The 26,648-nt window shown below is 31.9% G+C and overlaps 1 long non-coding RNA gene across 1 annotated transcript in view; it reads right to left on the reverse strand.

Annotated features, from left to right (window-relative positions):
• LOC127282193 (uncharacterized) overlaps positions 1 to 26,648 on the reverse strand; it is a 150,359-nt gene that overhangs the window by 1,785 nt on the left and 121,926 nt on the right. Inside the window, exon 10 of the long non-coding RNA XR_007843168.1 lies at positions 20,808 to 20,890. This is a non-coding gene — a long non-coding RNA (uncharacterized LOC127282193). The remainder of the gene's footprint in view (positions 1 to 20,807; positions 20,891 to 26,648) is intronic.

Consider the following 26,648-nt stretch of genomic DNA (forward strand, 5'->3'; position numbering starts at 1 on the left):
TAAATGTGAAATTGTTTTATATCTCACTGGTTTGTTCATTTTTATTTGGATATATTCATTTAAAAATTAAATGACTTCACGAACACGTGGTTGTTCTTTTCATAAAACAGAATTCTACTTTATCAGCAGTGGATAATAATTTTCTCGTCTGATAATAAAAATACTTATCGACAAATACGTTTAAATGTTTCACGGAATATACACCAGATGTCTCTGTCATATAAAAACTAATGGTAAAAAAGAAAAAAGATTTGAAATTCTGCGCGCGCATTGAAAAAAAAGTGATTCGTACTGTTATCATTATATCGTCTCGTGAGTTTTGCGTAATTCGCAGACCACGCGGAAACTGTGCTATAATTCTAAAAAAAAAAAAAAGGGGACAAGAGGGAGAACGATTTTGTTTGTCTCACATTTTTTTTTTGTATAGTTATTGTTGTTGTTGTCGTCGTACGGACGCCGAGCGTTGCGGTGGTGCTCGCCGTGACGCGTGGCGCTGCGGCGGTGCGACCTTATAACAGGATAGCAGAACAATCACGAAACATAACATTCATTTTCTCTCTTATCTCTCTCTCTCATGTCTCCTTATTCACTTATAAAACCATATTTTCCTATTCTACTTTCAATTTCATTCATGTTTTTTTTTTCTCTCTGTATTTTCGATCTATTTATTTTTCTATTCATAACATTTTTCTTTATTTACAATAATAATTTTTTTAATAATAAAAATGATTTACATTTTTTTACGATTATAATAAATTATTAATATAAATAAAAAAATAACAATAATAATATATCTGTATGAAAAATTGTAATTTTTTCTAAAATAAATTTCTGTTTTGTTATTTAAGGTCCTTTTCAGAACGCGAATAATTTTCTTCAATATTTTTGTTCTTCATGTTTATTCCAGAGAGTGTCGCAGTCAGAGTGTAAAATTTTGTAAAACTAGATACCTTGTTTACTATTTTTTTTCTAAATTAAAAAGTAAATTGTCATTCAATAATATATTTTAATTAAAAGAAATTTTTCTTATTTTTTAAAGTATTATTTATTGTTTTCAAATGGGCGCTAAAGTATAAAAGAGCTTAGGCCCGTTTAATAAAATTATATATTTTTTATAAAATTATTTTTATTTAATAATAGTTTAGAAAAAAAAAATTTTTTAACTCCAATATTGCAAGTTTAAAAAAAAATTTACTTTTCTGTATTGGCCTTTCCCCCTCTCCAATGGTATATACGAAACAACAAATACAGTCTACCTCTAGTTGGAAACTAATCTCTTGTTACATGATAAATAAAAGTCGAGTGAAAGAGAAATTTAAAATAAAATGTCAAATTTACCGCTTATATTGAATATCCGCTATTCTCGCGAGACTGAATGACGGCGCCACGTCGCGGTTAGATACAAAAGTGCAAAATACGAAGAGAGAGAGAGAGAGAGAGAAAGTCGATCTACTCGTCGCGGATCAAAAAGCAAAGGATGAATCAGTGAGACAGAGAGAGAGAGATGGAAAAATAAAAAGAGAGAAAAAATATATTTCTATGGTCCTGTCTGGAACCTGAGAAGATAGCCTCGGATTATCATGCACCGTGCATGTTGACAAAAGAAGTTTAGCTTGGTAAAGCTGATTAAACCTTAGTTAATCACAACTGATGAGGAGCGTATAAATGACAAGTTGTTGGCTTGAGAGCGCGCGCGCAACATCACACACACATACACAATCACTTCTTAGGATTATGTTCATCGGATACTTGACTGTTCGACGGGCGGTCTCACCGCGGCAAAATATTCACTTCTTATACTCCTAACAATTTCTGATATCCCAATCATCACGAAATAGCAACTGAATTCAGTGCTGCAGTCCAATGATTTTACGGGCATACCTAATATTCCTTGCGTCTAACGTTCCTAACAATGTCGAGAGGGTTGCCTATCTTTAAGGCGGAAAAAGATTCTCGCTGTCTGTGTGAAGATTTTATACATACAACGCTCGTTCTTTATATATATATACTCGAAAGATTGTGACTTTCGCGATAAAATTCAAGCGTTTACGAATTTTATACCGAGAAAAAAACAAGTTAAAAAATCGTCTTTTGAAAATATTAATTTTTTTACTTGTAAAATCTATAAATAATATTGAAAATAACGATATTTACAATAAATATCCTCATTATTTCATAAAAATCATTAAGCTAGAATTTTCATTCGACAGAATTTCTTTTTTGAAGAATTTTCCAAATTAGCATTTGAGTTACTTTCTTTGTAAACGAAATTTCATTTAACATAATTTTTATTTTACCAAAATCTCTTTTTATTTAACTTTAAAATTTAAAAGAATTATAATTTAAATCAATTTTAATTTATCAAAAATCTCATTCAACAGAATTTTAATGATTCGAATTGTTTAATATCAAAATTTTTAATTTATCAAATCTTCAGCGAATTTTTATTTACACCAATTGTTATTTTATAGAATTTCTAAAATAGCGAAAGACAGAAATTACAAATAGCATTAAATAATTTTGATTCATTAAAATTCTGTTGAATGAGAATTCAACTAATTAAAATTGGTTTAAATAATAATTTTTTTAAATTTAAAGTTGGATAAAAAAAATTTGGTAAAATAAAAATTATGTTAAACAAGATTTCGTTTACAAAGAAAGTAACTCAAATGATAATTTGAAAATTTGTCTAAAAAGAAATTCTATCAAATGAAAATTTTAGCTAATGATTTTTATTAGTAGTTTTAATAAAAATGGAAACCCTATTTTTGAAAAAACTACCTTAAATTATTGAAACGTAGGTGAAATGTACTTTACGTTTTTACTACTTAAAAATTGTATTCCGTGAACAATTTTGTTCCACTTACAAATACAATTTTTGTCTTACAATTTTTTTTTCTTATTACATATAGTGTGAAATTCATCGAACAAATTTTTGTTTTCTTACATTTTCCCTTCTTTTTCTTTCATTTAAAAAAAAAAAAATCTACTCTTTTTGTTATATATATTTGAAATTATGTGAATTGTAATTTGAGTAAATTACATTCTTTTTAAAATAGAAAAAAAAAATATTCATACAGATGAAAATAATAAGTTTCAAGGAACTATATTATTTCTTATTTAAAGGAAAGGAGAATTTGACGACGTGACGCCTTTCGCTATCGTATGTACTCCTGATCATTCTGCTCGTGTGTTCGTCGCACAACGTTCGTAAACGAGTGAAGCAGCGAGTTACCCTTTCACCTACGCTACTCCACTTCTCAGTATCTATATATACATATAAAGAAAGAGAGAGAGAGAGAGAAACCACTTACACTGCCGCCAGGCAAAGACACAAAGGTCTTCGAGAGAGCGAAAAAAACTTTCCGCCTTTTAAGTAATCCTTCAATCTTCACGGAAAAAAAGAAGAAAAAAAAAATTTCTCAAAGTAATTGTACCTCTGGGAAGAAAAAAGAAACTTTTTTTATTTCTTAACGTTCTGCACAGTTTTGAACTGTATATTTTTCCTTATCTTTATAAAATTTTTGTTATTTTACTTTTAATTATAATTAATATTTAAATTAATTACTTTAATGTGTAAATTAATTAATTTGTTTTACTTATACAATATACGAAGAGAAACATCCGGTACAGGCTATATGAAATATACCGTACTCTAGAGATCAAAACTTCATTGATTCTGTCTTAATTAGTATTTTGTATGTTTTGGTAGAAGTAAAACCTACATAGCTAAAGTTTGTTATAGCTGGCAAAAAAGCAATTTAAAAATAAAAATTATTCATCAAATTTGCATTTTATTAAAATAAAATTCAAATTACTTAAAACAAAATGATACATCAACGCGCTGATTCCACACATTAGCACACCGCATGAATATAATGATCAAAATCACAAATAATTTTTTTTTTCGTTTATCCCTCTCACACAAAATGAATGCATTTTGAACTACGCGATTTTAAGAACGAATCCCAAAGTCTGTGGAGGAGATATTTTTTTCACAGGGCAAGCATCAGAAGTCGTTGTTCTTCTTTCTCTCGCGCCACATTCCCGCAAAATTGCCGCCTACCCAAAGAGAATTGAGTATGGCTCGTGTGCAACGGGCATCATAGTGGTGGCGGCGGCGGTCGTGTCTCTAAATCGAGGGCTTGCAAAGAGCGAACCGAGCAGAAACTGCTTTTTAGCCCCGAGGAAGTTCCCATGAGTTGGGGGCGGCCACCAATGTTAAAAGTTCCTGAGGTGTATATATATATATATCCCTTTGGGTCCCTGGGGCTATCACTGGACCGATGCGTGCAACCAAAGACTATGCGAACCTTTAATAACCATCAGCCGAGAGGCTCCAAATCCGTTCGTGGATATATTTTTTTTCTTTTTCCTATACTACTCTCACCTATAACAGATAACAACGATGTGAACGAATATTTTTCAATGGCTCATCGTTTTATATTTAATTTGGATTCATGTCCTTTCCCGAAATATATTGGTTTCAGTTTCGATTCAATAGATTTTATGCCTCTTTCCCGATTTTGGAAAATTAAAGAATTGGTTTCAAATTTTTAAGGAATTCTGAGATTATTTGTTCTCAATAACAAAATTCCTATCAATCATATAGTTCTTTCAGAACCCTCCAATAAAATCAAAAATCAGGAAAAAAAGCAGTCGCAAAGCGCCTCTACATCTATAGGGGGTTTCATGGCTTTTTAAATTTAGATCAAAAGTTATTTGAATATAATACATAATTTATAATTACATTATTTGTGAATTACTATGGTTGCTATATGGAAACGGTTGGTACGGAAATCAACTGTTGCCATCGTAACTATTGCCATGGTAACTTTTGCCATAGTAAGTAACTGTTGCCCTAGTAACTTTTGCTATGGTAACTATTGCCATAGTAACTATTGCCATAGTAACTATTGCCATAGTAAGTAACTGTTGCCATGGAAACGGTTACCATGTACAAGGGACGGACGGACGGACGCCAAAGCGAAACTATAAGGCTTTCGGCCCTGGGCCGAACAACAAAAATCAAATCAAATACTTTTGTTTTTGATCTTGATCTCTTTAGCTACGATTCCATAAATTTTATGCCTCTGCAGCTAGGAATTAGCGAATAGTGATACTAATTCAAATTTAGAGAGTATGTATTTGTTTCCAAAAGATGGTTCAAAATTTCAGCTAATCAATGCAGACTCCAATTAACCTAAAATCTGCATCTTTTGGCGCTCCTCAAATGAAATCCAATACCATAAATTATCCGCAATAATAGCAGATTTTGGTGGATTGGCAAACAGATAATTGTTACGTTGGTCAATATCCGTTAGTAGCCTTACTGATGACTCCAATAGTGGAGATCAACTTTTGGATGATAACACACAGTTATTAGACAAAAAAGCAATGAGTATAAACCAATTTTTATCTCTGCGCACAGCTTAAGTTAGCTGTAGTGAATAGAAATTCAACTGGATGTAAAAACCCCAAAGGGACACGTGCGTTGACGTTTCAAAAGTCAAATTGCAAATCGACTGATGAATTTTCGAAGAAAGCTGTTATCGGATGCTCGTTAGAGTATCCTCTTTTTTAATTTTTTTTTTTTTTTTTATGAGGTGGGCATTGAGTAATGGATCAAGTGCAATGGTATACTGATGGAAAAGGTGATTCTCTTTCTCTCTTAAAGTTCTTCTCCTATGAGAGATTGGAGCGTGTAAAAGAGGAGAGACAGGTATGCCAGTGAGAAACATCCCCGGGCGCCTCCTGATCCGCCTACGTTTAAGGTGGTACACCGTGCAAACCTCCACTCACATTTAAGAGAGTGGTGTGTGCCTTAAAGGCTGTATATGCAACCAGGCGACTCACCTGCACACAATTCGCGTACACGCGATCATCCTCTTCCTTCTTTTCCTTCATCGCACAGTACGGGGTCTTGAACGCCCCCGCGGGCACACGCCACACACCGTATTACAAACTTTTGCAAATATACTCAGTGTCTTGATAAATACAAAAAAAAAATCCTCTTTTTCTTTGGTCTCAAAATCCAATTTGACCCACCGAGAACACTATTTGACCCACAGAATATTTTTCTCGCATTCAGGAATAGACGCAATCAATAAATTGACCCGCAGTCGAAAAATTACCTAGACCACTGTTTCCTATTTTTGTTTTTTAAAAAACAAAATAGTCAAATTACAATTGATTAAAATTATAATACTATATAGAGTAAAATTTTTTGAACCATAAAAAATGGGGTGTTTTTTTTATAGTAGTTTTAATTTTCAAAAAAAAACCTGCAGCGACAAGGTACATTTATCATTTTTAATTGAAAAATAGCCGTGGTTAAGGATAATCCAAGATATTGGATGCCTTAGGCGTCCTCCACTCTTGGTTGAACTCGACCCTGTCGTAATCGTTGCGACGACTACTAATAATGCATCGATGCAGAAGAAGTTGCATAAAGTCAGGCGAAGTCGATTATACCAGACATAAATTGTACCCTTTCATCGTATACATACATATCGGTGCAGTTACGGTTCTCAATAAATAGATTTCTTTACTGATAAGTGCATCATGTATCGCTATCGGGTGTCAATAAACGTATCAGATAATCCCACTAATAAATCACTGTATATATAAGGTTTGAATTTGAAGAAAAAAAAAATTACAATTGGATAGAGGATAGTCGGCAACAGTGGGACACTTCAATTTTCTGGAAAATATGATTAGAAAAAAACTATCTTGAAATATAAAATTTTAAGTTTGAGTTTTTTTCTACTCATTTTCTGAAAAATAGAAAACTTGGAAGTTGTATACAATGGGTCACTTTGGTTTTTTAAATCCGTTGTAATATTAGAACACTATGGCTTTGAAGAATTAAAGTGACCCACTGTACCCAACCTCTCCTATACATTACGAGATTTTTACCCTTAATTATTTTGTTCTTAGTTTGCAAAATTTAGTTAAATAAATAAACGCGTCAGTTGCACTTCACAGAAATTAATTTAACAATTTGTTCCTGGTATGGTGTATGTGTGTGGCACAGCATTGAAAATTAGTGAATTTCAACATTTCCGAGTTCGCGGGAATGTAATTACAGTTTCGTGTGAGTTAGAATTTCTACATTCCGTAGCACATTGCACTTCACACATGCAACAAACATCAGTGTATTCTATCGTCTTCACATTACTATATCCTCTCTCACAAGTCCCACGCTCTTCGGACATTAGAGAGAAGTCCGCTCTCCTTCTCTTTTCCGATGAACTGCACCCGGACTTGTATACCTCCTATTACCTTCAGGCAAAATCGTAATAGTTATTTCGAGAGTGAGTGAGAGAGAGGATACAAATCCCTATACCAAAATCGAAATCATTATCTCGATAACTTCGCGAGAGATACTCCAATTAAGTCCCTCTTAAATTTATTATGACCTTTTCTATAATTTCATCCTTTTTAGACACAAAAAGGCCAACAATCAACACAAATCATTTCCAAAAAATCTATATATGGTGCAAAAATATATATAATATTGTGTTTCGTATCTATCCCTTTATAATAATTTTTGTCCGTTTAACAATCATCATCATTATTCTTTTAAATGCGAGAGGATAGAAGATTTAGAGAAAAGAGAAAATTCGAGTAAAAAAATATATATTATCGACTAATGACTGACAATTAATTTAATTTAGGACTAGATTCGTTTATAGAGGCCTTCGTGACTGTATAGTCATTTCAGCTGACCTCCGAGTCAACGACTCTAGTGTCTCTGGGATATATAATGATACATGCTCTCTGAACCATTAAAATCATTCTATTCGTTCAATTATATGATCAATCGAAACCTCCCATAACGAAAAAAAACATTTTTCAATGTCCTCGGTGCGCATTGCTTTCAATTTTATTACAAAGTTTTCAGCTTTTCTATATTTGGGACTTTTTGGTGCGCATTGCTTTCAATTTCATTACAAAGTTTTCAGCTTTTTTATATTTGGGACTTTTTGGTGCGCATTGCTTTCAATTTTATTACAAAATTTTCACCTTTTCTATATTGGGAAATTTTTTTTTTTGTGCGCATTGCTTACTATTGAAATTGATAGGTTATTTGGAAGTAAAACACGTATAAGATAAAAAGATAGGAAATTATAACAAGTAAATTAAGACTGTATTGAACAATTAGAAATTTAATTTATAAACTTCGAATTGAGTGTAATGTAGAAATTTTATTTGAAACCTTAAATATTTATAAATATCGTTGAATCTCCAACACTTACATTTCTATACCAAAGTTATTACTTATATTTATGGAATTAATTTTGTAAAATGTTAATTAGGTTTTAAGAGTATTTTTTACTCGTGATTAATTCTTAGTGAATAAAAACACTATATTAACAATTACTATTGCAAAAACATATTTTAGTCTTTAATACAATTTTCTTTGCGTATGCTTACTTTGATTGTCGTCTAATATCTAAATCTGAGTGCATACGCGTTTCTTCCTAATCCCTACTATTCATATTTTATTAAAGGAATGAAAACACATACCGCGAAAGCGTGTGGACTTATGGAAGGGCGTGTATATTATAAAAGTATCGGGTCATATTTTTATTATTATTTTTTTGAAGCTCGCATATTCGACGGTTATATTCAGTGGGCTTGAGATGTGCGCGATTGTTATTAATTAGACAGTTGGCGATGCTGTTATATGGCCAGGTGGTTAAGTTCACCTGCGGCCCACACAACACCGGACCTTATTTTGTGTCTCTCTCTCTTTTTTTTCTACAACCTGCGGCTAAAAAGGGACTTCAACTCGCACGGCTTTTTTATATATTCAGAGGTCGCCCACATGACATCTGACCCACATCCGGCCCTCATCTATTTCCCCGTCAATATTCTTGGTCAAAAAAAAAAAAAAAAATAAATAAATAAAAAGAAGAAAAAGAAACACAACAGAAGGAAAGTATATGTAACACCATAAGGCCCTAGCCGGTGCCATCAGATTTATTATATGAACAGATTGGAGAAGGCCCTTTGTTTTCGTCAGTAGACAACTGCAGTGGTTGAATAATATTATCGCGATCGTAGATATTTACAAGCTGTTTTGGAAATTTTTCTTTTTTTTTAGAAAACAAAAGCTTAAATAGAAACTCTCTCTGTGTTAGAAATTATTAGGCCGAACAAATAGAACAAAACACTAATTATTATTAAATAGTTAAAAAAAATAGTAAACAATTATATCGTTCGAAATGAATTGTTAACAAAATGAAAATTGTTCTTGTAATGATAAATTTTGCATCAATTTTATTTTTTTGAGAAATATTGCCGTTTTTTTTTTTTTTGCAAAACTCGCGAATATCGTTTCAAATGACATCTCTAATTGCGGAAGTGGTTTAAAAAATAAATGGCATGTGTGCAAACGACTATTGCCAAATGCGAATATGGCTCGATTTTCAAATTTGCTGCAGTGCTGAGTTTCGCAGAGCTAAAATTTATGGGTATGAAGCACCAGCCAAGGTATCGCCATTGGCACTTTGCTCATTTATATATATATATACATATATAGCTTCCACTGTTTTTTTTACTTTTAACTTTTTTTTTACCATTCTCGTAAGAGGGGAACAATCGAAAGGAACAGAGCAGGGGTTTGATCAACAAAAAGGGGTAATTATTTTCATTGGCCATTTGTCGATGTATCTTCAGTCTCAATTCACGATCATTAACATCTCTATCGCAAGTGTATAATCTACGACGAAAGAGGCGGTGGCCAGCCCTCAACGCGTCAGGTGCAAGTCTCTAATACGCACATTCTCACATTAAAAATTGACGTAAAAACATTTTACTGATAACGTATTTTCCTAATTGGGATTTTAAATTTGTTAATGATCTTTTAAAGATATGTTAATTAATTTTTTTTTGCTATTTACACTTAAAAAAAAATTAAAGAATCAACTTTCATATACTTCCACTGATAGTCACAACTATATATAGTTTTCTATTTCAATCTACAATAATTACGGTAGTTGCAACTGATTTTAGTTTCAGTTGTAGTTGTAACTGAAACTACATTTAGCTGTAAATACCGTCAGTTGTAATTATTCTCGATTGAAATAGAAAACAACCTTGTGACTACCGTGTCGGTTGTAATTATTAATAATTACTAGTTATGAATAATAATTTAAAACAACAACAAAATCGTCATTATCCTATAAATTTTTAATGCGAATACAAAAATAGTAAACAAAAATATAAATAATTTGTTCATTTTTTTTTTTTTGTAAAAATCAAAGTCAATCTGAAAAATCATGAGAATAAGACGCATGCGACTATTATATATTTGTAAAAGCAAAGACACACAACCCCTCAATAAAGAGGTGCAGGCGTGTGCGAGCACGTGAGCATATTCTACATCGGTGTGTGTATAAGCGCACACACGCCGGAACCGGAAACTATCTGAGCACGCGAGCAACACGCGCACAGGAAATTAGGGTGAAATGACTCGAAAGGGCCAAGACTTGTGTTAAAATCGGGGACATTTATCGTGTTCAATCTATTATGTTGAGTTATTCATATAATTTTTTATATCCAAACATAAAAAAAATAAAATTTTCTATATTTCAAAAACATGTAAATTTTTTTTTTAAGAAATAATTTCTAAAATAAAATCCTTCGCATTTTATTTTAACAGTTAAAATATACTCTCAATAATAACTACCGTCAATTGTAACTACCGTCAATTGTAACTACCGTCAATTGTAAGTTTTGCCAATACTAGTAAATGAAATCACCAATCTAACAAATTACAAACGATTCTGTGGTATTTGAATACATATTGCAAATACGAACTAAATATCCCCAAAGAATTGTAAAATTTTCGTCTGATGAAACGGGTGCGATCAACTGTAAGGCATTATATATATTATTGAATAAAAAGTGAACGCCCTATCAAAAGGAAATAAAGCACATGGCTTAAAGATTCGAAACTGGACACAAATTGGGGCATGGAGACGGACACATGAAACTATAATGATCAATAAACGTGCCACATGTTCTCCACATGGAATTCGAGCGTATCATCTGCTGAAAATGTTCATTTTTATTGTTATACCATTTTCAATTTTGAATTCGATACAATGAAAACAACTGTCATATTATTATAATTAAAATATAAAATTGACATATATCTAAACAAAAATTTTATCACACTAAACTATAGTTTCTTGAACTCGTGTTTTTCTGATTAGGAACAATATGAAATTTATCCTTGACATACAAAAATTAATCATTTTCAAAATCATTATTATTATCATCAGCAGAAGTTAAATATTAAAAGTTTTATTTGACATTTAACAAAAGAAAATGACAAAAAATAAATTCTCCTTGATTCTATTATTTAGTTTTTTTCTTCGATGAAATAACACAACTGAGCCAATTTGTAAATTGATGAGCTAAAAGTCTTTGAATATAGCAATTTTATCTGACAGATGGTAGATAAAGTGTAAATGATTCTCCTCAATGCCGGAAACATAGTTTTTAAACGAAATAAGAACAGGTTTCTCAGTCAATTAAGAATTGTTAAAACATAAATCATATTATAATGGTTGATTGTTTTTCAACAGGTGAACAATATATATATATATATAAAGTAGATATTATCTCACATTATATATAAACAAATCTGTAAATATGAAAGCAAAATTCAAAAACAATTATTTACTATTTCAAAAATTTTTAAATAATGAAAAATTTAAAAATATATTTAACTATTCAATTCTAATATTTAATATTTTTAATTAATTTAATTCTCTTCCACTTTTATATTCTGTTCAAGAAAATATATAACATGACTGTGCTATTAAAATTGTTAATTATTTAGTCTTTATTTAAAAATAGTGTTTACCGAAAAAAAAACGTGACACGTGTTATATCGCCTTGAATATATTATATGTTTGAAAAGTCAAATACTCTGGTAACACCTGACCCTCATGTGAATCTCTTAAAAATCACCTGCTCTCTGCCTTTATGTTTAATTCAAGCATCATGAAACTAGAACGTATTTATAGACAGCGACTATTTCTAATATAAAAGTCAGTCATACTAAATAAAACGTGAAAAAAGCGTCTCACAAAACAGCTAGATCAACAAAAGCTGAAAAAAAAGAAAAAATAATAAATAGGAGAAACTACAAACAACAAAGTTCACTATCTAAACTGTTCAAAATTAAAAAAAAAAAAAAAAAAAAAAAAAAAAACAATTACCAATATTAATCAGTTGTAACTACCGTCAGTTGTAACTATTTTCAAAAGCAATAAAAAAAAATTACTGTCAGTAGTAAATATTTTTAGTTATAGCAAAAAAATAGCAAACAATTATAACTGAAAACTACAAAAAACTGTAACTACCGTTAGTGGAAACTATCGTCAATTCTAATAGAAAAATACCATCAGTTGAAACTACCGTCTGTTGCAATTATTGTTAATTATAATATAGCAAACTACCATCAGCTGCAACTACCGTCAGTTCTAATAAAAATTGCCATCAGTTGCAATCGAAACTACTGTCAGTTGCAACTACCGTCAGTTGTAATAAAAATTGCCATTGGTTGCAATCGAAACTACTGTCAGTTGTAACTACCGTCAGTTATAACTATCTTTAATTCTAATACAAAATCACTGTCAGTTATAACAATTTTTTTGTACTACCGCCAGTTGTAACAATAACTATCAATTTTTACTACCGTTAGTTGTAAGTCCGTCTGTATTGTTACTACCGTCAATTGCAGCAAGTGATAGTTGTCTCTACCGTCAGTTGTAACTAGTCAGTTATTACTACGGTCAGTTGTTACTACCGTCAATTGAAGCAATTGACAGTTGTAACTACCGTCAGTTGTTACTACCGTCAATCGCAACAAGTGACAGCTGTCCCCACTGTCAGTTGTTACTACCGTCAGTTGCAACAACTATCAGTTGTTTCTACCATAAATTGCAACAATTGTCAGTTGTTACTACCGTCAATTGAAGCAAGCGACAGTTGTAACTACCGTCAGTTGTTACTACCGTCAATCACAACAAGTGACAGCTGTCCCTACTGTCAGTTGTTACTACCGTCAGTTGCAACAACTATCAGTTGTTTCTACCATAAATTGCAACAACTGTCAGTTGTTACTACCGCATCAATTGCAACTACCGTCAAGATTATAAATTAATAAAATAAAAAATTGAAGATAAAATTGTTATTTTTTGAAAAATCTTTGATCTTTGGAAAAAATATAGTAATAGAAAATATAAAAGCAATGCGCAATTTATAATTGATTCATATATATTCACAGTGTGCATTTATTCAACAAATTGTTTATCATGCTAAGCGCCTACATTCGAAAGGAATATAGCATGTGTCAGTATCTAATTACATATAAAGTCTTATACTCAAGTTACTTGGATTACTTAACATGTCCTCGTCTTGTCTTTAGCGCCACACGTTTATTCTCTCCCACTTTCCCCTATTTTAATGTACCCCACTAACTCAACTCAATAGTTTCGCACCAATTTTCCATACACATGTATAAATTATAGAAATAATCTATGACACTCATATGTATAAGCCTTCTCTTGTTATGGAAATGTCACGCCCACGTTCCTCAATTTTTAAACCTTATAACGAATAATTTTCATCAACAAGCGACAGGTATAAATCCGTAGATCAAAAAAAAAAAAAAAAAAAATTTAATATCTGTGAACTTTACTTATAATGGGGAAAAAAATTCGAGGACTCACGCCTACATTTTCATTTTTCTGATTGACACTAATTACATATATATATATATATATATATATATATATATATATATATATATATATATATATATATAGGAATATAATTCTTTTAAATTTTTATTTGTCAAAAAGGGATACAATTTTATAAATGCATTTTGTAACATTTGTAAAACAGATGGAAATTTCAATCGCAATTATTCTCTTTATAAAAGGAAAAAACAATATGTGACTACCGTCAGTCAGAATTAAAAACAATAACCACTTGTACTGTCATTTAAAATACAGGCAAATGTAACTTGTAATTACTGTCAATTATAATTAGAAACTACCATTGGTTGTAAATATCGTCAATAAGAATTAAAAACTTACATCCGTTGTAACTACTGTCAGTTGTTACTACCGTCAGCTGTTACTGTCATCAATTGTAACAACTATAATTTATTACTACCGTCAGTTGTACCTATTGTCAGTTGTTACTACCGTGAGTTGCAATAACTGACAGTTGTAACTTTGGCCAATTGTATAATAGCAAACTACCATCAGTTGTAACTACCGTCAGTTGTAATTATTATTAAATGTAATTAAAAAGAATGTTAGTTGTAACTACCATCTATTATAATTGACGCTAGTTATAAGTGACGGTAATTACATTTGACAGTGTTCTACTACAACTGACGGTAGTTACAGTTGTGATTTGTTGCAACTGACATTAGTAAAAATTGATAATTGTTGTAAAAGACGGTACTTACAACTGACGGTAGTAAAAATTAATAGTTGTTGCAATTGACGGTAGTAACAATTGAGGATAGTTACAACTGATGGTAATTACAATTGACGGTAGTTACAATTAACTATTATTAGAATTGAGTTACATTTGACTGTTGTTAAAATTAATAGAAATATACAAGCGACGGTATATGCGACGCTTATTTTGTAATTCTTAAAAAAAAATTATGATATATATATATATATAGTACATTATAACCTGAACGTTAATTAATTAAATTGTAAAACATAAATCCTTGACGAGAGAAGTTTTATCATCATCAGACATAGTTTTTATATAGGGAAAAAAAAGCAAAAGATGAAATTCGTAAAATTATTTTTCTCTTGGTGGTCATAATTTTTGCGAGAAAAAGGATTAAAGTCAGGGTAAATCGTGGTGGTTTGAGACAGGATATCCGTATCAGGACACAGTGCGACATGTTGACCAAGCTATTATATTCCTTTCTACGTGACTGAATTACATTAACCGCACACTAGCTGTTACAGAACAGGGCATCTACTGCATTAAACTTTAATATAATGAATTGTACATTTTCTGCCATGATGCACATACTATTGGAGAAAGAGAGAGAAGAGGAGATGAATAGAAGAGTATATGATAAAATAAGAGGGAGGAAAGGAAAATGAGAGGATGTTAAACTAAATATAGGATTTTGACGGAGATAGGAAATATATATATATATATACAGAATATGAATCACGACATAGTCATCCTGGCGCCAGGAGTCGGTCCATATACGTATATAGGCACATCTCGCGAGAGTTCAGATAAGGGAAACTCATGCTCTCACCGCATGCATTTACATTGCACTCAGGACACGCATTCACACACGCACAAACATTTTATCTCCAATTACAGAAATGTTTCAAATGTGACAGTTAACAATTTCTGGTTCCGTTTTTGTGTTTATTTTATTTTTTTTTTGCTGATAATCCACTTCATAAATTTAACTTTTATTTGTTTTTCTATAGATGTTAAGTCCGCAAAAAAAAATTCTCAAAAAGAATGTAATTTTTTCTTATATTCTTTGGCCTCCGTGACAGTATAGTTATACATCTGACGGTAATTACAACGAATGGTAGTTCTCATTACAATTGACAATAGATCCAACTGACGATAGTTTTCAATTCTAATTCGCAGCAATTACAATTTAAAAGTTTTTTTTTTTAAATTATAATATATAGTATAATATATTTAATGATAATTGTCAGAATAATAATTGAAATTTTTCAAATTTATTCCTTAAAAAACAAACAATATAAATCAACATTTTAATTAAAATACAAAAGCATATAATTAATTAAGTGCAAAGACCCACGTGATTAATTTATATAGTACTAACAAACTCGTGTTTTAATTTACGAAACGTGTAATTAATTGAATGAAAACAATTTTTTTTTTGAATTGAAAAAAGCGAAAGTATAAGAAAACTTGACAGGAGGAGGAATAAATTTTCGTTTTCGCGCAGTTTCCCATGATTGAATTGAGGTCACACCAGAAATGTACTTGTATATATAATTGTTCATTCATAATCATCGGCTGGTTAATGATGTCATGCGAACAGAGTAATTAAGTGCTGTCTCGCGCACTGTTTCCTTAGTAAACATATATATATATATATATGTACTAATCATTGCAAGTAATGGTTTCTCATATATATATATATATATATATATATATATACACCTTTTTTTCCAGTCACTGTTTTTGTCCCCGACACCTTAACTGTGGTATATATTTTTATTCATCCGTACTACATTGGAATTGTCAGCCATTAACGGTATCAAGTTACAACGCTTCGCGTGTACGTGCTTCTCGAACAGTTTGTCGCTTTTACGTGAAAAGCGCGACAACATTTTTCCCTCGTTTTTCATCTTCATCCTTGCGAAAGGGGATATTACACGTGGGAAACTTTTCATTCCGCGGAATCGAACGCTTCGAATTATTCGAAACCATGAAATTTTATTTCCAGTATTGCGTAATCGTATACAAAAAATACTTTCATTTTTTTTTTTTAATTTAACGATCAAATGTTTACCAAAAAAAAAAAAAAAAAAAAAAAAAACTTTCGTTAATTGTATAATAGAAATCTACCGGTTGTAACTACCGTCAATTAACGCAGTTAATTGTTATCACAAGTAGCCAATAAAAAATTGTTTCTAAAACTTTGAAATCTAAACATAATATTATTTTAACAACATTCCGTCAACTTATATATCGTTTAAAATAAAAAAGAAATTTTGCAATGCAATTTAGATGTTCAAGAAACAATGAAAATAAAGTAAGTCAAAGGCATAGTGTGTGTTGTACGTTCTTGGCTGGCGTTATATTGTCAGACACTAACCGGCTGCTAATAATACTTGCGGAAATGCTCGAAATAAATATTTCACGGAGCATTGACCTGAATGACATAGCGACAGAGGTCACGTTAAGGGTCATATGCGTAACTTTCCAAGACGTGCAGTGTGGTAACGTCACACATATATACGTATTAACTGACCAATAAACAAGAGCCTCTCGCAAAGTGTCTTAGGAACAAGGTTCATGTATATATTCGATCAAGCCAGTTCGACTTCTCCATTAATTATTATTAATTAAGAGTATACCGACTAAATGTGCGATTAACTAACACGATTATTTATTGCCTGCATTTCATTATATAGCTGATCGAGTCTATATATACATGATCATGGCATTGTGTCATTTTAATTACATAATAGCTCAATCTAATTAATCCCGCGACACTAAACGATATATAAAAGATGTATATTGTAATATGTATAATTACAACATATCCCAGGAGAAAGAAGGTAAAAAATTACAGGTCAAAATAGAGGCAGACAGAGAGGATTGTTTAGCTATACTATTAATTATAAATAATATTTTTAACAAAATCATTCAATGTGTAGCAGTTGTTATACCGTCAATTCAAATTACCGTCAATTGTTAAAGACGCATCAGTTTCAAGTACCGTCAGTTCTTACTACCGTCAATTGCAACAACTATCAATTAAAACAACCATCACTTGCAAGAACTATCAGTGCTGGTTACTACCATCAATTGCAACCACTAACAGTTGTAAATATAACTACCGTCAGTCGAAACAATTGTCATTTATTACTACCGTCAGTTGTTACTACCGTCAATTGCAACAACTATCAGTTAAAAGTAACGTCAGCTGCAACAACTATCAGTGATTACTACTGTCAGTTGATACTACCGTCAGTTGCAACAATTATCATTTATCACTACCGTCAGTTGTTACTACCGTTAACCGAAATAAATATTAGTTGCGACTACTGTCAGTTGTAAGTAACGTCAATTGCAACAACTATCAGTTGAAACTACCGTCAGTTGCAACAACTATCAGTGATTACTACTGTCAGTTGATACTACCGCCAGTTGCAACAATTATCATTTATTACTACCGTCAGTTGTTACTACCGTTAATTGGAATAACTATTAGTTGCGACTACTGTCAGTTGTAAGTAACGTCAATTGCAACAACTATCAGTTGAAAATACCGTCGGTTATAACAATTATCATTTATTACTACCGTCAATTGGAATAACTATCTGTTGCTACTACTGTCACTTGTTTCTACCGTCAATTGCAACAACTATCAGTTGAGACTACCGTCAGTTGCAACAACTATCAGTGATTACTACTGTCAGTTGATACTACCGTCAATTGCAACAATTAACATTTATTACTACCGTCAGTTGTTACTACCGTTAATTGAAATAACTATTAGTTGCGACTACTGTCAGTTGTAAGTATCGTCAATTGCAACAACTATCAGTTGAAAATACCGTCGGTTGCAACAATTATCATTTGTTACTACCGTCAATTGGAATAACTATCTGTTGCCACTACTGTCAGTTGTTTCTACCGTCAATTGCAACAACTATCAGTTTAAACTACCGCCATAGTTGCAACAACTATCAGTGATTACTACTGTCAGTTGATACTACCGTCAGTTGCAACAATTATCATTTATTTCTACCGTCAGTTGTTACTACCGTCAGTTGCAATAACTATCAGTTGCTACTACTTTCAGTTGTTTCTACCCTTAATTGCAATAACTCTCAGTTGTAAGTAACGTCAGTTGCAACAACTGTAAGTTGTTTCTACCGTCAGTTGCAATAACTATTAGTTGTAAATACCGTCTGTTTCAACTACTATCAATTCTTACTACCGTCAGTTGCCACAACTATCAATTGTTACTACAGTCAGATGCAGTAACTATCAGTTGTTACTACCGTCAGATGCAACAACTATCGTGTTGTATAACAATCACGGCAAAATGAAATTTTTTGTATTTTAAGACAAGTTAATAGTTCGTAATGAACTTTAAACATCCTGTTATTTTAAACATATATACCTATATACACAAACAAAAAATGTTTTTCATTTCTCAAACTTAATTTCCACTTCTTAAATTTGCATATTCGTCCCAAATAAAAGTTGAGGAATAAAATACACGTAATTTCATTAAAGTGATAAGCATCGAATTCGATCAAAGTTTTATCATTTGGTTGTGTATGTGTGTCTTTTTTTCGCTACAGAGACCAGGAGCCAATTAATTAATGGAAACGAGTGAGGGATAAGAAATGGAGTATATATATGAAGGAGGTAAAAAAAAAGATGCTTTCGACATGAAGATGGAAGGGGAACGAGTCACATTACGACGTCTCGTTTTACGTCCCAGGATGATAAAGGACTTCTCTTTCGTGTATACAGTAGCCGGTCAACAAGACTGAGTTTGGCTCGAAGCTGCATTCCATGCTTGCTTCGACAACGCACACATATACACGCACGTATAGATACATGTGTGCGTATGCATCTTTTGCACATTCAATTGGCCAGACCGCGTGCAAATCTTCTCGCGAGTTCTTCTTTTGATGGTCCACTTATGATGCCATTTGGCGCATTTCACATATACATTATATACACCATCACACTTTTATAATAAAGTGTAATATTCTTTTAATAACGCGGAACATAAAATTTTATAATACTTTATCATTTTTTTTTTCATTTTGTAATGTACGATATGGCGCACGTGTGTTAAATTCAATTTTCCCTTTTTTTATTCAGATGAAAATTATTAAAAATTTTTTGGTTAATTATTTATCATGATTTTATATGCAAATTTGATGTTTGCGTGTTACTTAAATATATATATAATTTTTATTCACCTGAATTCAATACTATTATAAATAATATTCAAAATTCTCAAATAAAACTTTCGGATTTATAATATTCAATTAGCTGTAACTACCGTAAGTTGTAATTTAAGTAAGTTTTAACATTAAAATTACCGTTAAATTTTAATTAAAGAGTTCAGTTGTAACAAATGGTATTTAAAAAACCGAAAAAATGACAATTTACTCAAATATGTATATTATTAAATAGTACCCGCCCTCGAAAGGAAAGTAATGTTTATTTTTAAATTAAATAAAAAGAGAGAAAGATAACGCTAATGGCAATAGAACGAAAAGAAAAATCAATTCCGCTCTCGTATAATAACTGCAAGAGGTGCGATATCAAGTAACCGCCATTAAATTTGCTCAGCCTATCTGCGTCATATCGCGGCACAAGTGCATATATATATATACTTTGATATGGACCTTGTCGGTTTCAACGATCTCGGTTCGGCGCTACTGTCGGCAACAACTTTTTTATTATTATTATTATTATTTTTTTTAAATCCTCCTCTCCAAACAACTTTCGCATCTTTCTCCATCTGGCATCGAAAAATTATAAACTGGAATTGGGATCAGCTCTAGGGACTTAAATTACACTTTCGAGAAGAGCGATGAACAAAAATGACTCGTGTGTGATACGCGAATCGAATCGCCGCAGCACATATGGAATACGAAACTGTATGTGTGTGTATATAAACGTTGATCGATTCGATTCGATTAATAAATTCAAAAAAAAAAAAAGAAAAGAAAATAATAATAATCCAAAAGGTCAACGTCTTCGTTTACCCTCCATCTTATTATTATTAATGACAATAATTAAAAGTTCGCGCATATATTTTTTTTCAACTTTTTCCATGAGTCATTTTTCATTTTATGCGCATATTTGCGAAAAATGCGCAATTATTTTTCTCTATTCGTTCATTATTTCAATCTTTTCTTCGTTAATTTGTTATAAGAATTTTTTCATTATTATTAAATATAAGGAAAATTATATTTATTTCGATATTATAGACTTATATATATATAGAATATAAATATATATATAACACTCACCGATTCAACATGTCTGGAGTTTTATGAGCTGTCAGACTCTTGCTATACGGTTGATGAATCGTTTACCATTGTCGATGATGGGTCTGCAAGCAAAATAAAAAATAAAATAAATTTCATTTATATTGTGATCGACACCTCATGAGTAATTGCAAATTGTCAATATTGCTATTCAATCTGCAAACAATTGACACGATTAATTTATTATTCAGAGAAAAAAAAGTTTTCTGATAAAAAACATTAAAAAAAATAGATACTGTCAATTAAAATTTCTATAAATTGTAACTACTGTAAATTAAAAAAGAAAAACTACCGTCAGTTGTAAATACCATCAGTTGTTAATACCGTCAGTTGTTGCTACCGTCAGTTGTTTCTACCGTCAGTTGTTACTACCGTCAGTTGTTACTACCGCCTGTTGTTACTACCGTCAGTTGTTACTGCCGTCAGTTGTTACTACCGTCAGTTGTTACTACCGTCAGTTGTTGCTACCGTCAGTTGTAAGTAACGTCAATTTTTTATTTATTCCAAATCGTTTTTTTTGTAAAATTTCCATGTCCGCAAAATTCAATTAGAAAAGAATAATATTATTTTTAGAAAATACGAAGTTTCTCGTACAGATTGAAATTTCCGGTGTAACACATGGAATATATATATATATATACTGAAATAAGGGTAAGAATTTTGAGAGAGATGATGCATCAGGAATTATCAAGAGCTTCCAAGAAAACGAATGGCTTTCTCCCACTATATACAATATATTATATACTAAGGTTGGAAAATCGGATATTTTGGCGCGGGTGTCGCGTATTTCTGTGATACTCCGTTCTAATTTCGGGGACACGTGCCCACAGAAAACAGATGTGCCCGCGCGCCCTCTGCCCGTATAAATATATCGCGACTGACTCGTTGAGTCGTAATGACTCTGGCGAAATCTATATACACGCAGGAGAGTGATCTGAAATTCGTTCCGGTTAAAAGAACATGTGCAAGAATTAACAATAACAAAAAAAAAATGTTCATTCCACGAATAAAATCATATTTATTCACTTTTTTTAAAAAAAAAAAAAGAAAGAGAGAACATTTTATTTTTAATTTTATATTATTCATACAGATTATCAACAAATTTTACATAAACAAGAGATCAAGTTGAATATTTCGGAAAAATGAAATCTATTTTTAAAATTGAGCAAAAAAAGAAATCAAATTCTAAAAGAACAAATTTGGTTAAAGAAAATTTAAAAAATAATCAAAAAAAAACATTAGAATTTGAAAAATCACTTTTTTTTATTTCAGAAGATAAATTTAATCTCAAAATGTTAGCTGTGAATTATTTGCGAATAAAGAATTGCGTATTGGGAAATTGATAAATAGATTCACTGGCGCCAAAGAGGTCCGGAAATTCGAGCTATTTGGATCGTGGCTTGAACCCTTTACGTGTGCTATCGATGTCCGCAAACAGAAAGGAAGCAAATAATAAAAATAAAGGAAATTTTCGGTGAACGGCAAAATCGTTGGATACTTTCGCTCGTATATAGCTTTCTTGAATTTTGAAAAAAAGAGAAAAAGAAAGACAGAGAAAGAAAGAAAGAAAGAAAAAAAGAGAGAGAAAAAAAGTGCTCCGGAATTTGAACTCCTTACCCATCTTCGAGAGATTTCTCGTCGGCACGATTTTCACACGCCACTGAACCCAACCCGTTAAACTAAAAGGTCAAATCAGTAACTCGGAAACTAGCGAGAGATTCCCCATATACCTTATATATACATTAAAAGGGCTAAATTAACCTCAATTAAATCGGTTATTTTTCAAACTATTCTAATTTGCAGCTATTAAAATAATTGTTATTTCACTCATTCCAAGTAGAAATTATTTTATCCCTAAGTAGAAACGACTATAAGTACACATCAATATTGAAAAATTAACCGTAAATATTTAATATGCATCTTATATATACCTATGTGTAATCAATTAAAATCTAATCCTAAGGAGATACGTCAGATTTCCTTACATCTGATGGAAAAACTAGGTAAAATCTAGTCAGAAACTACGTAGAACCTAGATACAAACTATGTAGAAACTAGATACAAAACTATTTAGAACCTAGATAGAAACTAGGTAGGACCTAGGTAGAACCTAGATGGAAACTAAGTAGAACCTAGATAGAAACTAGTTAGAATCGAGATAGAAACTAGGTAGGACCTAGATAGAAACTAGGTAGAATCTAGATAAAAACTAAGTAGAAACTAGAACTTGTCAGGTATAATGTTAAAAACTTAGTTTATTTTAATTTTTTCAAACAGGAAAAACTATCGCGGCTCTGACTAGAGCCCAATTTTAAATAGGGGTGTATTTTGATGACAAATTTTTTTTCTCTAATATAATCTAAGAAAAATTGATATTCGTCCACAATTTCTGTGGTTGCCTGAAACACTCATATCCTTCCTCCTCTCTCTCTCTCTCTCTCTCTCTCTCTCTCTCTCTCTCTCTCTCTCTCTCTCTTTTTAAAACTAAAAAAGTGGTTAAATTACTTCTTCACGTGATGACCATATATGCAAAGTTGTCTTTCATTATTATGCATCTCGTGCACACGCGTCATGCGTTTCACAACAAGACTCTTCAGGGAAACGGCGAAAGAGGTCCCCCCCACACATGAGGAAGAATTTTGAGATCATGTCGAGAAGTCATCTTTTCTCTTTTAGAGGGGGTGGAAGAAATACAGATAAAACAGAGAAAGAGAGAACAAGCGAGAGAAAAAGAGAGAAAGTATGGAACGGAAAGATGAAAGAGGATGAGCAAAGTACAATTTTATTTTACCAAGATCACATATATATATATATGTATACAGAACCGCCGAAGCTTGTCTTATCTTTTAGTTCAACGTATGTACACCACATGCGGTGTTGTGTTTCTCTCGCAAAGCTTTTGAAAATCCTATATACTATCCTGCTTGGATTGCCTCTACCGCGCGACTGAATTTGCCTGTAAAACGTGTCGCCAACAAGTGAAAAAGGATATCGGTTATCTTTTATATATATATATATATATATATATATATCTTCCTATATTACAAAAAGATATCGCCGCCGCCGCCTCCGCCGCCGCCGCTGTTTCAAGAATTCTTGACCTAGAAGGGGGGAGTCCCCCCTCCTAAATTTTGAGGTTATGTTCGTTTCAAGGCTCTGAATTTAGCCGCAAGTCCCCCCTCCCTCCTCTCATTTCCCCTCCTCCGTCAAAAATGACCTAAATTTTGAGGTTATGTTCGTTTCAAGACTCTGAATATAGCCGCAAGTCCCCTCCCCTCCCCCGACAGAAATGACCTAAATTTTGAGGCTATGTTCGTTTCAAGGCTCTGAATATAGCCGCAAGTCCCCCCTCCCTCCTCTCATTTCCCCTCCTCCGCCAAAAATTGACCTAAATTTTGAGGTTATGTTTGTTTTAAGATCCTAATAAAGCAGTAAGTCCTTCCCCCTTCTCTCATCTCTCTCTGTATTTCCTGCCAAAAATGACATAAATTTTAAGGTTATGTAAATTTCAAGACTTTCAATATAGCCGCAAGTGAAGGTGGAGTTTCCGCCAAAAATGACTTGAATTTAAAGGTTATGTTCGTTTCAAGACTTTTTAATAATTTATTGGTTGTTAGGCAATTTCATTGAAATTATTTTTAAGAATAATTTCTTAATGTCGATTTTAATTTATTTAATTATTTATTAATTATTAATTTAATTAATTTATTAATTAAAATTTAATAATTTTAATTTTAATAATATTTATTCAGATTTCAATGAATTTGTAATAATAATTCTTTGAAATAGGTGGTTCATTTGGAAAAATAAGATCAATGGAAAATTAAAAAAAAATGATTAAAATAGGGGGGTTGGCGCGCGAAGCGCGCAGGGGGGCGTAGCCCCTCTAGTATATATATATATATATATATATATATATTTCTTGTACATTCAAGAGCGTCTGGAGTGTATTTTACCTTCAGAGAGCTATCTTTTACCTTCGACTTATGTCCAACAAGAAATGGACACGATTTTCAATCTCAACTTTATTCCACGACGCGCGTTTTATCAACTGTTCGCTTTTTTCGTTTACAAATGAAAAACAACTGAAATTATTTTTTTATTATTTTCCACTGATTGACACATGACTAACTATTCGATTCGAAGCAGAATTTGACAAAAATCATTCATTGAACCCGTTTTGAACCTTATTTAAACCTTAATTGTAACTACTTTAAACCTACCTTGGACCAACATTAAAACATAATCAGGTCTGCAATAAACATATCATGAAACTAGTTTCAACCTATTTTGGATCTAATTTGAACCTTCATTAGATCTACATTGGCCCTTACTTAAACCTACTTTGAACCTATATTGAATCTACTTCGAACCTACTTTGAACGTATATTAGACCTAATTTAAACCGATATTGGACCTAGATTGAACTTATAAAAGACCAAATTTGAACCTATACCTATATTGAACCTAATTTAAAACTTATTTATACCTACTTTGAACCCTTATTGAATCCACATTAGCCCTACATTAAAGCAACACCAGACCTGATTTAAACCTTTATTAAATCTACAAAAAGTCAAAAAAAAAAAAATCGGAAAAACTTTCGAGATATCAAAAATCCCTAGACTGATTATATATACGCATATATATTTTTTTTTGCCAACTTAGAAACTTTTGGTGTGATGTGACTCGAATGCAAAAAGTTATTTTCATTCTGTCGCGCAGCTGGGAAAAGATAATCATTTTGGACTGAAGCGAGACACACTATACTGCATATAACGAAACGCGCGGTCCATTTCCATTCCACCCGCGGAACACCTGCACGTATTTGTCTGTTGGGAGAATAGCTCTGAGTTGAAATGGGTGGTGGGGTAAAGTGGGAAATGTGTTGGAAAACAGAGGCAGAGGGCAAAAGAGCTTTCGAACGAACGTCGAGACGTCGACGTTGTACAGGCGTCTTTACAAAACAAGGACGTATATAAGCGACGTCGCGGCGCCGACGTCCAGCTGGCATCCCCGTTATATTATATACGATGCCTCATAGAATAATGCTTTTGCATTTTCCATCATCCCTCTTTTACCAATTTATTTGCATAAAACGTGATGAGCATATTATAAATCAAATTAGATTTAACATATACGGAGTAGGATATTTATATTTTGTTTTCCGAAATTAAAATAAAAAAATTACCGTCAATTGTAATTTGTAATTAATAGAATTTATTGCAAATATAGAATAATATAAAAATACCTTATCCATGTTCAAAGAGATAGACATTAATTTTTAATGTCACAATTGTCTGGCTTCTAATAATATATATATATATAATTATTGACTGATTCTGATAGTCTTTAGATTGCGATAAAATCTAATATTTGAATTATTCAAAGACACGCTTCGGTAGCGATATATTGATATTATATACATATATAGAAGCACGTCGAGTCACTCTTGATTTGTCATAATCAATGTCAGTTTTTCTTTAAATTGCTTTCAAATAGGAGAAACTGGCAAGGCCCTGATCAAATCCCCATTTCAAATAGGGCAAAGTGAGATAATTTCTGCATCGCGTCATGAAATTCAAATATGGTCCTGAAGAGGTACTGCGGCCAGCTTACCTCATCTCTATTGAAGAAACTAGACAGAAACTGGATAGAAACTAGGTAGAAGCTATGCAGAAACTAGATGGAAACGAGGCAGGAACTTGATAGAAACTAGGTAAATCCTGAATAGGAACTAGATACAGAACTATGTAAAAGCTAGATAGAAACTAGGTAGGGTCTAGATAGGAACTAGATAATAACTAGGTAAAATCTACATAG

Source organism: Leptopilina boulardi, unplaced genomic scaffold, assembly GCF_019393585.1.
Source record: "Leptopilina boulardi isolate dan_hultmark-lab unplaced genomic scaffold, ZJU_Lbou_2.1 LbouV2_291, whole genome shotgun sequence".
Taxonomy (NCBI): Eukaryota; Metazoa; Arthropoda; class Insecta; order Hymenoptera; family Figitidae; genus Leptopilina; species Leptopilina boulardi.